This window comes from Dipodomys merriami, unplaced genomic scaffold, assembly GCF_024711535.1.
Source record: "Dipodomys merriami isolate MVZ:Mamm:240054 unplaced genomic scaffold, mDipMer1.0.p SCAF_1425, whole genome shotgun sequence".
Lineage (NCBI taxonomy): Eukaryota > Metazoa > Chordata > Mammalia > Rodentia > Heteromyidae > Dipodomys > Dipodomys merriami.
In genome coordinates this window covers 857-1,712 of record NW_027202744.1, presented here as the reverse complement: position 1 = coordinate 1,712, position 856 = coordinate 857, and positions in this window count along the sequence as shown.

Below are 856 nucleotides of genomic sequence, written 5' to 3'. Positions count from 1 at the left end.
TCATTAGAATTAGGGTGGTTTCATCAGTATTACCCCTCTTTGAGGAACATTTCACAAACCACACAAGATCACATCTAATGGTTTAGAGGGGTGTTTTTTTTGTGGGGGGTTAACCATGGGGCTTGAACTCAAAGCATGTGGATACTGTTCTAATAACATTTGCTCAGGGCTAGAGCTCTGCCACTAGGAGCCACATTTTAGAGTCTAACAGACTTCCTACCAGGGCTGGGTTTTAAAGCTCCCAAACAGTTAGGATGATGGGGTTAAGCCAGCCATCAGTGTCTGGTTCCATGCAGCTGGGTTGCAGCGGTTTACATATAGCTAAGTCAGGTTAGGTGGCAGCTGTCAGCACCAGACTCCTAGCTTGCTCTGTGCTGATGTATTTGAAGTCCTGTCCTTATATCATTGCAGGTAGAACATTCTACCTTTTTTTGGCGGCAGTCCTGGGTCTTGAGTAAGGGCTTAGAAAATGTCCCTAAGTGTTGGTGCTCCAGGCTAGCATTCAATTGATTGAAAAACAGCAGAACTTCTGGATTTTCTGTTTATGTGGCACTGAGAAATCCAACCCAGGGCTTCTTGCTTACTAGGCGAGCACTCAACCACCAAGCCCCAGGAGTGAACGAGGTATAAATAGGTAGAGCTTCCTGTATATAAGTATTATATACACAAAAAGATAGATGTCTGTATATTATTGAATTATAGATAATATTACTACCAATTATTAGGTTTTAAATTATGTCTCCATTTAATGATGTGTCCCAGTTGAACAATTAATAAAGCATTAATAATTACTCAATATCCTGTTATTATTTATCATAAATGTACACACATCCATACATATAATCATATATTTTAT